This window comes from Anguilla rostrata, unplaced genomic scaffold, assembly GCF_018555375.3.
Source record: "Anguilla rostrata isolate EN2019 unplaced genomic scaffold, ASM1855537v3 scaf0915, whole genome shotgun sequence".
Lineage (NCBI taxonomy): Eukaryota > Metazoa > Chordata > Actinopteri > Anguilliformes > Anguillidae > Anguilla > Anguilla rostrata.
In genome coordinates this window covers 1-12,500 of record NW_026986296.1, presented here as the reverse complement: position 1 = coordinate 12,500, position 12,500 = coordinate 1, and the positions used below count along the sequence as shown (strand labels likewise).

Sequence of the window (12,500 nt, the reverse complement as noted above, 5' to 3'; positions counted from 1 at the left end):
TGATGTTGCTGTGAAAAAGCAGAATGTACTCGATGGCGCCGTGGCGCCTATAGACCGTGAAGCGGGCGTAAATGTAAGAAAAGTGCGTAAAATCCACAGAAACAACTTTGCTGCAGGTCAGTCGCATTGCAACGGCATATGGCAAGTCCTTTAAAATGTAATGGGTTGCCCGCATTTTTAAATTGCAAGTGAGTGTAACTCATTTAACCAGGGTGACGCGACTTCGTCAGGGTTTTCAATGCTGCGGCCGGTGCGAGAAACGAGCTGTTGACTTCCCTGTCTAAAACAACACGGCGACTGTTTCGCCCCATCTCTTTCCACTCCGTAGCATTTTCTTACTTTTTTCAGAGGGGGCGGCTACTGCCATTTGTAAAGCCATAAGTGATCGCACAAGGTTTGCAAAACATTACATTTGCATACATTTTCCCAATATTTTATCAGGCAAGCCGTTTTACCCAAAGCGACGTGCAATAAGTGATTGCCGAAGGTCGTTGCAAGAACTACAGAACGTACGTCCGACAAAGTTCAATTCTCATAAAGAATCAGCTACCCCGAGCCATTAACATAGCCAGTTCAATCCGTAAGCAGAAGCCCAATGTACATTGCGAAGCCTGGCATCGCAGTCACGTCAGGCACAGCGGATTTAACTAGGAATAATTCTAATTCAGATATATGAAAATACCATTTTCACTAGCCAAAACGGAATTACAGACGTCATAAATAGCTGATCATTCGGTATGTGCGACGATTCGAATGGCCATACTTGTGATGTCATTATGGATATCTTTAAAGTTATTGTGACAAGTGAAAGCATGTTTTCAGATGTCTTGATTCATCCTTCTTACTCGTCAGTTTCAAATTGCAGTTATCTTGAATTGTCATTCTGACTAGTAACATTGTAATTTCGCCCAATTCGAATGAGTTTGTCGATAACTGAAATGCAATTACGGATTGTGGAGCGAGGCTATTGAATGTTAGGAGGGCTTGCCATGACGGCCAGTATTTAAACGGCTTTGGCTGCGACTTTCTTCGCTTACGGCCACACCACCCTGAAAACGCCCGATCTCGTCTGATCTCGGAAGCTAAGCAGGGTCGGGCCTGGTTAGTACTTGGATGGGAGACCGCCTGGGAATACCAGGTGCAGTAAGCTTTTACTTAGGTGCTTACATATATATATATATATTTTTTTTTTTTGCGTTGTCACACTAGGGGGCGATCTCTCACACGATTTAAGCTGGAATACCGGAACTGTGCAAAGTAAAATAAAACATCAACATGTCTTAGATATCTAGCCACAGTTCAAAGCTATTGGCGTCAGCACGCTTCGGTTTCTGTCAAAAGCGTTTTTTGTTTTTGTTTCAGAATGAGAGAGAAGGGGGGTATTTCAGAAAACAGGCTTACCGAGTCGACTCTGCTCTGTAACTGCGCCGAGTCAATACCAGGAAGAACTGTATCCACTTCAGTCCATGTTCCTGATTCGCGAGGGCTGCCGGGTTTTCCTCGGTACACTTAGCCGGCTAACCCTGCGTCCTGATACGGGGCCCAGGAGTTCGCTTAACTGTGCATTTTTGCGTTCCCCATGCGTTCATTTGCGAATTACGTGTGTGCATACTCGATGAAAAAGAAGGAAGAACTAATGTTAATGGCCTCTCACCAGGGAATGCTGCGTAGGGGAATTCCGTTTACCACTCGCTCTGTCCTGTGTGGATGCTTCTGAGAATGTGTAGGCTACTGCGAGGCACAGAGGGAAATATCCCTCTGTGCCTCGCAGTAGCCTACACATTCTCAGAAGCATCCATACACGACAGAGCGTATACTATTACATAAAAATGCAACTTAAAAAAAAAAAAAAAAAAAAATTATATATATATATATATATATTTATATATATTATTTTTTAAATTTTTTTTTAAAGTTGCATTTTTATGTAATAGTATAAATATTAAGGAGAGCCAGCATTCTGTCACAGGTAGTGAGATCGGACAGTTCGCTCGCCGTCATTGTGCGCCTTGGAGAGCTGCGCAGCTGGAACGGTGTGCTACCCACGTATGTGAAAGTCACGGCGTGGCGCAGGGACAGATTCCGAGAGGTGCACAACTCATACTTACCTGGCGGGGGAGATACCATGATCACGAAGGTGGTTCACCCAGGGCGAGGCTCGGCCATTGCACTTCGGTCATGCTGACCCCTGCGAATTCCCCAAATGTGGGAATCTCGACCGCATAATTTCTGTTAGTGGGGGACTGCGTTCGCGCTCTCCCCTGATGTTGCTGTGAAAAAGCAGAATGTACTCGATGGCGCCGTGGCGCCTATAGACCGTGAAGCGGGCGTAAATGTAAGAAAAGTGCGTAAAATCCACAGAAACAACTTTGCTGCAGGTCAGTCGCATTGCAACGGCATATGGCAAGTCCTTTTAAAATGTAATGGGTTGCCCGCATTTTTAAATTGCAAGTGAGTGTAACTCATTTAACCAGGGTGACGCGACTTCGTCAGGGTTTTCAATGCTGCGGCCGGTGCGAGAAACGAGCTGTTGACTTCCCTGTCTAAAACAACACGGCGACTGTTTCGCCCCATCTCTTTCCACTCCGTAGCATTTTCTTACTTTTTCAGAGGGGGCGGCTACTGCCATTTGTAAAGCCATAAGTGATCGCACAAGGTTTGCAAAACATTACATTTGCATACATTTTCCCAATATTTTATCAGGCAAGCCGTTTTACCAAAGCGACGTGCAATAAGTGATTGCGAAGGTCGTTGCAAGAACTACAGAACGTACGTCCGACAAAGTTCAATTCTCATAAAGAATCAGCTACCCCGAGCCATTAACATAGCCAGTTCAATCCGTAAGCAGAAGCCCAATGTACATTGCGAAGCCTGGCATCGCAGTCACGTCAGGCACAGCGGATTTAACTAGGAATAATTCTAATTCAGATATATGAAAATACCATTTTCACTAGCCAAAACGGAATTACAGACGTCATAAATAGCTGATCATTCGGTATGTGCGACGATTCGAATGGCCATACTTGTGATGTCATTATGGATATCTTTAAAGTTATTGTGACAAGTGAAAGCATGTTTTCAGATGTCTTGATTCATCCTTCTTACTCGTCAGTTTCAAATTGCAGTTATCTTGAATTGTCATTCTGACTAGTAACATTGTAATTTCGCCCAATTCGAATGAGTTTGTCGATAACTGAAATGCATTACGGATTGTGGAGCGAGGCTATTGAATGTTAGGAGGGCTTGCCATGACGGCCAGTATTTAAACGGCTTTGGCTGCGACTTTCTTCGCTTACGGCCACACCACCCTGAAAACGCCCGATCTCGTCTGATCTCGGAAGCTAAGCAGGGTCGGGCCTGGTTAGTACTTGGATGGGAGACCGCCTGGGAATACCAGGTGCAGTAAGCTTTTACTTAGGTGCTTACATATATATATATATTTTTTTTTTTTGCGTTGTCACACTAGGGGGCGATCTCTCACACGATTTAAGCTGGAATACCGGAACTGTGCAAAGTAAAATAAAACATCAACATGTCTTAGATATCTAGCCATAGTTCAAAGCTATTGGCGTCAGCACGCTTCGGTTTCTGTCAAAAGCGTTTTTTGTTGTTTCAGAATGAGAGAGAAGGGGGGTATTTCAGAAAACAGGCTTACCGAGTCGACTCTGCTCTGTAACTGCGCCGAGTCAATACCAGGAAGAACTGTATCCACTTCAGTCCATGTTCCTGATTCGCGAGGGCTGCCGGGTTTTCCTCGGTACACTTAGCCGGCTAACCCTGCGTCCTGATACGGGGCCCAGGAGTTCGCTTAACTGTGCATTTTTGCGTTCCCATGCGTTCATTTGCGAATTACGTGTGTGCATACTCGATGAAAAAGAAGGAAGAACTAATGTTAATGGCCTCTCACCAGGGAATGCTGCGTAGGGGAATTCCGTTTACCACTCGCTCTGTCCTGTGTGGATGCTTCTGAGAATGTGTAGGCTACTGCGAGGCACAGAGGGAAATATATATATCCCTCTGTGCCTCGCAGTAGCCTACACATTCTCAGAAGCATCCATACACGACAGAGCGTATACTATTACATAAAAATGCAACTTAAAAAAAAAAAAAAAAAAAAAAATTATATATATATATATATATATATTTATATATATTTTTTTTATTTTTTTTTAAAGTTGCATTTTTATGTAATAGTATAAATATTAAGGAGAGCCAGCATTCTGTCACAGGTAGTGAGATCGGACAGTTCGCTCGCCGTCATTGTGCGCCTTGGAGAGCTGCGCAGCTGGAACGGTGTGCTACCCACGTATGTGAAAGTCACGGCGTGGCGCAGGGACAGATTCCGAGAGGTGCACAACTCATACTTACCTGGCGGGGGAGATACCATGATCACGAAGGTGGTTCACCCAGGGCGAGGCTCGGCCATTGCACTTCGGTCATGCTGACCCCTGCGAATTCCCCAAATGTGGGAATCTCGACCGCATAATTTCTGTTAGTGGGGGACTGCGTTCGCGCTCTCCCCTGATGTTGCTGTGAAAAAGCAGAATGTACTCGATGGCGCCGTGGCGCCTATAGACCGTGAAGCGGGCGTAAATGTAAGAAAAGTGCGTAAAATCCACAGAAACAACTTTGCTGCAGGTCAGTCGCATTGCAACGGCATATGGCAAGTCCTTTTAAAATGTAATGGGTTGCCCGCATTTTTAAATTGCAAGTGAGTGTAACTCATTTAACCAGGGTGACGCGACTTCGTCAGGGTTTTCAATGCTGCGGCCGGTGCGAGAAACGAGCTGTTGACTTCCCTGTCTAAAACAACACGGCGACTGTTTCGCCCATCTCTTTCCACTCCGTAGCATTTTCTTACTTTTTCAGAGGGGGCGGCTACTGCCATTTGTAAAGCCATAAGTGATCGCACAAGGTTTGCAAAACATTACATTTGCATACATTTTCCCAATATTTTATCAGGCAAGCCGTTTTACCCAAAGCGACGTGCAATAAGTGATTGCCGAAGGTCGTTGCAAGAACTACAGAACGTACGTCCGACAAAGTTCAATTCTCATAAAGAATCAGCTACCCCGAGCCATTAACATAGCCAGTTCAATCCGTAAGCAGAAGCCCAATGTACATTGCGAAGCCTGGCATCGCAGTCACGTCAGGCACAGCGGATTTAACTAGGAATAATTCTAATTCAGATATATGAAAATACCATTTTCACTAGCCAAAACGGAATTACAGACGTCATAAATAGCTGATCATTCGGTATGTGCGACGATTCGAATGGCCATACTTGTGATGTCATTATGGATATCTTTAAAGTTATTGTGACAAGTGAAAGCATGTTTTCAGATGTCTTGATTCATCCTTCTTACTCGTCAGTTTCAAATTGCAGTTATCTTGAATTGTCATTCTGACTAGTAACATTGTAATTTCGCCCAATTCGAATGAGTTTGTCGATAACTGAAATGCAATTACGGATTGTGGAGCGAGGCTATTGAATGTTAGGAGGGCTTGCCATGACGGCCAGTATTTAAACGGCTTTGGCTGCGACTTTCTTCGCTTACGGCCACACCACCCTGAAAACGCCCGATCTCGTCTGATCTCGGAAGCTAAGCAGGGTCGGGCCTGGTTAGTACTTGGATGGGAGACCGCCTGGGAATACCAGGTGCAGTAAGCTTTTACTTAGGTGCTTACATATATAATTTTTTTTTTTTTTTTTTTGCGTTGTCACACTAGGGGGCGATCTCTCACACGATTTAAGCTGGAATACCGGAACTGTGCAAAGTAAAATAAAACATCAACATGTCTTAGATATCTAGCCACAGTTCAAAGCTATTGGCGTCAGCACGCTTCGGTTTCTGTCAAAAGCGTTTTTTGTTTTTGTTGTTTCAGAATGAGAGAGAAGGGGGGTATTTCAGAAAACAGGCTTACCGAGTCGACTCTGCTCTGTAACTGCGCCGAGTCAATACCAGGAAGAACTGTATCCACTTCAGTCCATGTTCCTGATTCGCGAGGGCTGCCGGGTTTTCCTCGGTACACTTAGCCGGCTAACCCTGCGTCCTGATACGGGGCCCAGGAGTTCGCTTAACTGTGCATTTTTGCGTTCCCCATGCGTTCATTTGCGAATTACGTGTGTGCATACTCGATGAAAATGAAGGAAGAACTAATGTTAATGGCCTCTCACCAGGGAATGCTGCGAAGGGGAATTCCGTTTACCACTCGCTCTGTCCTGTGTGGATGCTTCTGAGAATGTGTAGGCTACTGCGAGGCACAGAGGGAAATATATATATCCCTCTGTGCCTCGCAGTAGCCTACACATTCTCAGAAGCATCCATACACGACAGAGCGTATACTATTACATAAAATGCAACTTAAAAAAAAAAAAAAAAAAAAAATATTATATATATATATATATATATTTTTTTTTTTTTTTTTTTAAGTTGCATTTTTATGTAATAGTATACGCTCTGTCGTGTATGGATGCTTCTGAGAATGTGTAGGCTACTGCGAGGCACAGAGGGATATATATTTCCCTCTGTGCCTCGCAGTAGCCTACACATTCTCAGAAGCATCCACACAGGACAGAGCGAGTGGTAAACGGAATTCCCCTACGCAGCATTCCCTGGTGAGAGGCCATTAACATTAGTTCTTCCTTCTTTTTCATCGAGTATGCACACACGTAATTCGCAAATGAACGCATGGGGAACGCAAAAATGCACAGTTAAGCGAACTCCTGGGCCCCGTATCAGGACGCAGGGTTAGCCGGCTAAGTGTACCGAGGAAAACCCGGCAGCCCTCGCGAATCAGGAACATGGACTGAAGTGGATACAGTTCTTCCTGGTATTGACTCGGCGCAGTTACAGAGCAGAGTCGACTCGGTAAGCCTGTTTTCTGAAATACCCCCCTTCTCTCTCATTCTGAAACAAGAAAAACAAAAAACGCTTTTGACAGAAACCGAAGCGTGCTGACGCCAATAGCTTTGAACTGTGACTAGATATCTAAGACATGTTGATGTTTTATTTTACTTTGCACAGTTCCGGTATTCCAGCTTAAATCGTGTGAGAGATCGCCCCCTAGTGTGACAACGCAAAAAAAAAAAAAATATATATATATGTAAGCACCTAAGTAAAAGCTTACTGCACCTGGTATTCCCAGGCGGTCTCCCATCCAAGTACTAACCAGGCCCGACCCTGCTTAGCTTCCGAGATCAGACGAGATCGGGCGTTTTCAGGGTGGTGTGGCCGTAAGCGAAGAAAGTCGCAGCCAAAGCCGTTTAAATACTGGCCGTCATGGCAAGCCCTCCTAACATTCAATAGCCTCGCTCCACAATCCGTAAGTGCATTTCAGTTATCGACAAACTCATTCGAATTGGGCGAAATTACAATGTTACTAGTCAGAATGACAATTCAAGATAACTGCAATTTGAAACTGACGAGTAAGAAGGATGAATCAAGACATCTGAAAACATGCTTTCACTTGTCACAATAACTTTAAAGATATCCATAATGACATCACAAGTATGGCCATTCGAATCGTCGCACATACCGAATGATCAGCTATTTATGACGTCTGTAATTCCGTTTTGGCTAGTGAAAATGGTATTTTCATATATCTGAATTAGAATTATTCCTAGTTAAATCCGCTGTGCCTGACGTGACTGCGATGCCAGGCTTCGCAATGTACATTGGGCTTCTGCTTACGGATTGAACTGGCTATGTTAATGGCTCGGGGTAGCTGATTCTTTATGAGAATTGAACTTTGTCGGACGTACGTTCTGTAGTTCTTGCAACGACCTTCGGCAATCACTTATTGCACGTCGCTTTGGGTAAAACGGCTTGCCTGATAAAATATTGGGAAAATGTATGCAAATGTAATGTTTTGCAAACCTTGTGCGATCACTTATGGCTTTACAAATGGCAGTAGCCGCCCCCTCTGAAAAAAGTAAGAAAATGCTACGGAGTGGAAAGAGATGGGGCGAAACAGTCGCCGTGTTGTTTTAGACAGGGAAGTCAACAGCTCGTTTCTCGCACCGGCCGCAGCATTGAAAACCCTGACGAAGTCGCGTCACCCTGGTTAAATGAGTTACACTCACTTGCAATTTAAAAATGCGGGCAACCCATTACATTTTAAAAGGACTTGCCATATGCCGTTGCAATGCGACTGACCTGCAGCAAAGTTGTTTCTGTGGATTTTACGCACTTTTCTTACATTTACGCCCGCTTCACGGTCTATAGGCGCCACGGCGCCATCGAGTACATTCTGCTTTTTCACAGCAACATCAGGGGAGAGCGCGAACGCAGTCCCCCACTAACAGAAATTATGCGGTCGAGATTCCCACATTTGGGGAATTCGCAGGGGTCAGCATGACCGAAGTGCAATGGCCGAGCCTCGCCCTGGGTGAACCACCTTCGTGATCATGGTATCTCCCCCGCCAGGTAAGTATGAGTTGTGCACCTCTCGGAATCTGTCCCTGCGCCACGCCGTGACTTTCACATACGTGGGTAGCACACCGTTCCAGCTGCGCAGCTCTCCAAGGCGCACAATGACGGCGAGCGAACTGTCCGATCTCACTACCTGTGACAGAATGCTGGCTCTCCTTAATATTTATACTATTACATAAAAATGCAACTTTAAAAAAAAATAAAAAAAAGAATATATATAAATATATATATATATATATATATAATTTTTTTTTTTTTTTTTTTTTTAAGTTGCATTTTTATGTAATAGTATACGCTCTGTCGTGTATGGATGCTTCTGAGAATGTGTAGGCTACTGCGAGGCACAGAGGGATATATATATTTCCCTCTGTGCCTCGCAGTAGCCTACACATTCTCAGAAGCATCCACACAGGACAGAGCGAGTGGTAAACGGAATTCCCCTACGCAGCATTCCCTGGTGAGAGGCCATTAACATTAGTTCTTCCTTCTTTTTCATCGAGTATGCACACACGTAATTCGCAAATGAACGCATGGGGAACGCAAAAATGCACAGTTAAGCGAACTCCTGGGCCCCGTATCAGGACGCAGGGTTAGCCGGCTAAGTGTACCGAGGAAAACCCGGCAGCCCTCGCGAATCAGGAACATGGACTGAAGTGGATACAGTTCTTCCTGGTATTGACTCGGCGCAGTTACAGAGCAGAGTCGACTCGGTAAGCCTGTTTTCTGAAATACCCCCCTTCTCTCTCATTCTGAAACAAGAAAAACAAAAAACGCTTTTGACAGAAACCGAAGCGTGCTGACGCCAATAGCTTTGAACTATGGCTAGATATCTAAGACATGTTGATGTTTTATTTTACTTTGCACAGTTCCGGTATTCCAGCTTAAATCGTGTGAGAGATCGCCCCCTAGTGTGACAACGCAAAAAAAAAAAAATATATATATATATGTAAGCACCTAAGTAAAAGCTTACTGCACCTGGTATTCCCAGGCGGTCTCCCATCCAAGTACTAACCAGGCCCGACCCTGCTTAGCTTCCGAGATCAGACGAGATCGGGCGTTTTCAGGGTGGTGTGGCCGTAAGCGAAGAAAGTCGCAGCCAAAGCCGTTTAAATACTGGCCGTCATGGCAAGCCCTCCTAACATTCAATAGCCTCGCTCCACAATCCGTAAGTGCATTTCAGTTATCGACAAACTCATTCGAATTGGGCGAAATTACAATGTTACTAGTCAGAATGACAATTCAAGATAACTGCAATTTGAAACTGACGAGTAAGAAGGATGAATCAAGACATCTGAAAACATGCTTTCACTTGTCACAATAACTTTAAAGATATCCATAATGACATCACAAGTATGGCCATTCGAATCGTCGCACATACCGAATGATCAGCTATTTATGACGTCTGTAATTCCGTTTTGGCTAGTGAAAATGGTATTTTCATATATCTGAATTAGAATTATTCCTAGTTAAATCCGCTGTGCCTGACGTGACTGCGATGCCAGGCTTCGCAATGTACATTGGGCTTCTGCTTACGGATTGAACTGGCTATGTTAATGGCTCGGGGTAGCTGATTCTTTATGAGAATTGAACTTTGTCGGACGTACGTTCTGTAGTTCTTGCAACGACCTTCGGCAATCACTTATTGCACGTCGCTTTGGGTTAAAACGGCTTGCCTGATAAAATATTGGGAAAATGTATGCAAATGTAATGTTTTGCAAACCTTGTGCGATCACTTATGGCTTTACAAATGGCAGTAGCCGCCCCCTCTGAAAAAAGTAAGAAAATGCTACGGAGTGGAAAGAGATGGGGCGAAACAGTCGCCGTGTTGTTTTAGACAGGGAAGTCAACAGCTCGTTTCTCGCACCGGCCGCAGCATTGAAAACCCTGACGAAGTCGCGTCACCCTGGTTAAATGAGTTACACTCACTTGCAATTTAAAAATGCGGGCAACCCATTACATTTTAAAAGGACTTGCCATATGCCGTTGCAATGCGACTGACCTGCAGCAAAGTTGTTTCTGTGGATTTTACGCACTTTCTTACATTTACGCCCGCTTCACGGTCTATAGGCGCCACGGCGCCATCGAGTACATTCTGCTTTTTCACAGCAACATCAGGGGAGAGCGCGAACGCAGTCCCCCACTAACAGAAATTATGCGGTCGAGATTCCCACATTTGGGGAATTCGCAGGGGTCAGCATGACCGAAGTGCAATGGCCGAGCCTCGCCCTGGGTGAACCACCTTCGTGATCATGGTATCTCCCCCGCCAGGTAAGTATGAGTTGTGCACCTCTCGGAATCTGTCCCTGCGCCACGCCGTGACTTTCACATACGTGGGTAGCACACCGTTCCAGCTGCGCAGCTCTCCAAGGCGCACAATGACGGCGAGCGAACTGTCCGATCTCACTACCTGTGACAGAATGCTGGCTCTCCTTAATATTTATACTATTACATAAAAATGCAACTTTAAAAAAAAAAAAAAAATAATATATATAAATATATATATATATATATATATATAATTTTTTTTTTTTTTTTTTTTAAGTTGCATTTTTATGTAATAGTATACGCTCTGTCGTGTATGGATGCTTCTGAGAATGTGTAGGCTACTGCGAGGCACAGAGGGATATATATATTTCCCTCTGTGCCTCGCAGTAGCCTACACATTCTCAGAAGCATCCACACAGGACAGAGCGAGTGGTAAACGGAATTCCCCTACGCAGCATTCCCTGGTGAGAGGCCATTAACATTAGTTCTTCCTTCTTTTTCATCGAGTATGCACACACGTAATTCGCAAATGAACGCATGGGGAACGCAAAAATGCACAGTTAAGCGAACTCCTGGGCCCCGTATCAGGACGCAGGGTTAGCCGGCTAAGTGTACCGAGGAAAACCCGGCAGCCCTCGCGAATCAGGAACATGGACTGAAGTGGATACAGTTCTTCCTGGTATTGACTCGGCGCAGTTACAGAGCAGAGTCGACTCGGTAAGCCTGTTTTCTGAAATACCCCCCTTCTCTCTCATTCTGAAACAAGAAAAACAAAAAACGCTTTTGACAGAAAACGAAGCGTGCTGACGCCAATAGCTTTGAACTGTGACTAGATATCTAAGACATGTTGATGTTTTATTTTACTTTGCACAGTTCCGGTATTCCAGCTTAAATCGTGTGAGAGATCGCCCCCTAGTGTGACAACGCAAAAAAAAAAAATATATATATATATGTAAGCACCTAAGTAAAAGCTTACTGCACCTGGTATTCCCAGGCGGTCTCCCATCCAAGTACTAACCAGGCCCGACCCTGCTTAGCTTCCGAGATCAGACGAGATCGGGCGTTTTCAGGGTGGTGTGGCCGTAAGCGAAGAAAGTCGCAGCCAAAGCCGTTTAAATACTGGCCGTCATGGCAAGCCCTCCTAACATTCAATAGCCTCGCTCCACAATCCGTAATTGCATTTCAGTTATCGACAAACTCATTCGAATTGGGCGAAATTACAATGTTACTAGTCAGAATGACAATTCAAGATAACTGCAATTTGAAACTGACGAGTAAGAAGGATGAATCAAGACATCTGAAAACATGCTTTCACTTGTCACAATAACTTTAAAGATATCCATAATGACATCACAAGTATGGCCATTCGAATCGTCGCACATACCGAATGATCAGCTATTTATGACGTCTGTAATTCCGTTTTGGCTAGTGAAAATGGTATTTTCATATATCTGAATTAGAATTATTCCTAGTTAAATCCGCTGTGCCTGACGTGACTGCGATGCCAGGCTTCGCAATGTACATTGGGCTTCTGCTTACGGATTGAACTGGCTATGTTAATGGCTCGGGGTAGCTGATTCTTTATGAGAATTGAACTTTGTCGGACGTACGTTCTGTAGTTCTTGCAACGACCTTCGGCAATCACTTATTGCACGTCGCTTTGGGTAAAACGGCTTGCCTGATAAAATATTGGGAAAATGTATGCAAATGTAATGTTTTGCAAACCTTGTGCGATCACTTATGGCTTTACAAATGGCAGTAGCCGCCCCCTCTGAAAAAAGTAAGAAAATGCTACGGAGT

General features: G+C 44.4%; 11 non-coding genes across 11 annotated transcripts in view; 6 read left to right on the top strand and 5 right to left on the bottom strand.

Moving 5' to 3' along the window:
* Nucleotides 1-2, top strand: part of LOC135246801 (U1 spliceosomal RNA) — a 164-nt gene extending 162 nt beyond the window's left edge. The window contains exon 1 of the small nuclear RNA XR_010327945.1: nt 1-2. This exon is cut by the window's left edge and continues 162 nt beyond it. This is a non-coding gene — a small nuclear RNA (U1 spliceosomal RNA).
* Nucleotides 3-1,031: 1,029 nt separating this feature from the next.
* LOC135246795 (5S ribosomal RNA) lies at nt 1,032-1,150 on the top strand. Its single transcript, XR_010327940.1, has one exon. It is a non-coding gene; the product is annotated as a 5S ribosomal RNA (ribosomal RNA).
* Nucleotides 1,151-2,100: 950 nt separating this feature from the next.
* LOC135246800 (U1 spliceosomal RNA) lies at nt 2,101-2,264 on the top strand. The gene has a single exon (XR_010327944.1). It is a non-coding gene; the product is annotated as a U1 spliceosomal RNA (small nuclear RNA).
* A 1,026-nt stretch (nt 2,265-3,290) lies between these two features.
* LOC135246805 (5S ribosomal RNA) lies at nt 3,291-3,409 on the top strand. The gene has a single exon (XR_010327949.1). It is a non-coding gene; the product is annotated as a 5S ribosomal RNA (ribosomal RNA).
* Nucleotides 3,410-4,360: 951 nt separating this feature from the next.
* LOC135246799 (U1 spliceosomal RNA) lies at nt 4,361-4,524 on the top strand. Its single transcript, XR_010327943.1, has one exon. It is a non-coding gene; the product is annotated as a U1 spliceosomal RNA (small nuclear RNA).
* A 1,028-nt stretch (nt 4,525-5,552) lies between these two features.
* LOC135246804 (5S ribosomal RNA) lies at nt 5,553-5,671 on the top strand. The gene has a single exon (XR_010327948.1). It is a non-coding gene; the product is annotated as a 5S ribosomal RNA (ribosomal RNA).
* A 1,453-nt stretch (nt 5,672-7,124) lies between these two features.
* On the bottom strand, nt 7,125-7,243 carry LOC135246803 (5S ribosomal RNA). Its single transcript, XR_010327947.1, has one exon. It is a non-coding gene; the product is annotated as a 5S ribosomal RNA (ribosomal RNA).
* A 1,030-nt stretch (nt 7,244-8,273) lies between these two features.
* LOC135246798 (U1 spliceosomal RNA) lies at nt 8,274-8,437 on the bottom strand. Its single transcript, XR_010327942.1, has one exon. It is a non-coding gene; the product is annotated as a U1 spliceosomal RNA (small nuclear RNA).
* A 961-nt stretch (nt 8,438-9,398) lies between these two features.
* LOC135246802 (5S ribosomal RNA) lies at nt 9,399-9,517 on the bottom strand. The gene has a single exon (XR_010327946.1). It is a non-coding gene; the product is annotated as a 5S ribosomal RNA (ribosomal RNA).
* A 1,030-nt stretch (nt 9,518-10,547) lies between these two features.
* LOC135246797 (U1 spliceosomal RNA) lies at nt 10,548-10,711 on the bottom strand. Its single transcript, XR_010327941.1, has one exon. It is a non-coding gene; the product is annotated as a U1 spliceosomal RNA (small nuclear RNA).
* A 958-nt stretch (nt 10,712-11,669) lies between these two features.
* LOC135246794 (5S ribosomal RNA) lies at nt 11,670-11,788 on the bottom strand. Its single transcript, XR_010327939.1, has one exon. It is a non-coding gene; the product is annotated as a 5S ribosomal RNA (ribosomal RNA).
* Nucleotides 11,789-12,500: the final 712 nt, after the last annotated feature.